The sequence below is a fragment of the Vidua chalybeata genome, chromosome 7 (assembly GCF_026979565.1).
Source record: "Vidua chalybeata isolate OUT-0048 chromosome 7, bVidCha1 merged haplotype, whole genome shotgun sequence".
Lineage (NCBI taxonomy): Eukaryota > Metazoa > Chordata > Aves > Passeriformes > Viduidae > Vidua > Vidua chalybeata.
Window position 1 is genome coordinate 28703796 of NC_071536.1, and position 536 is coordinate 28704331.

Sequence of the window (536 nt, forward strand, 5' to 3'; positions counted from 1 at the left end):
GCCCCGGCGGTAAGGCACGGCCGGCGGCAGCCGCGCCGCTCATACACCCGGCCACCGCTCCCGCTACGCCGCGGTAGCGGCGCCTTCGGGCGGCCGCAGCGCTTCTCCCACGGGCACCGGGGGAGAGGGGAGAAACCGGCGAATCTGAAAAATCGGAAGGGTGGTAAGGGGAAAGAAAAAAAAAATTCAAAAAAACCCGAGAAGGAGCAGGGGCGGGGGCTCGGCGCCCCCTCCCCCGCGCTGCCGGCGGGGCGGCGGTGCCGGAGCGGGGCTGCGGCGGTGGCGGGAGCGGCGGCCCCGCGCGCGGCTCTCCCGGGGACGGCGGCGGCGCGTCCCGGCCGCGCTTTGTGCTCCCCATTCAGCCGCGCGCCGGCCGCGCCGCCCCCGCCCGCCCCCATTGGCGCGGCCCCGCCGCCGCGCGCCGCCATTGGCCGCCGCCGCCGCCGCCCCGCCAATGCGCGCGCCCGGGGCGGGGCGCCTTAACCCCTTCGGCGCCGCCCGGCGACGCGTCCCGGAGCTCCCCGGGCGGCACGGCA

General features: G+C 78.5%; 1 protein-coding gene across 1 annotated transcript in view; it reads right to left on the minus strand.

Moving 5' to 3' along the window:
• The window catches only part of ADCY5 (adenylate cyclase 5), a 205857-nt gene extending 205599 nt beyond the window's left edge, over positions 1–258 (minus strand). Inside the window, exon 1 of the mRNA XM_053947976.1 lies at positions 197–258. The gene's annotated coding sequence lies outside the window, so the exon portion shown is untranslated. The remainder of the gene's footprint in view (positions 1–196) is intronic.
• Positions 259–536: the final 278 nt, after the last annotated feature.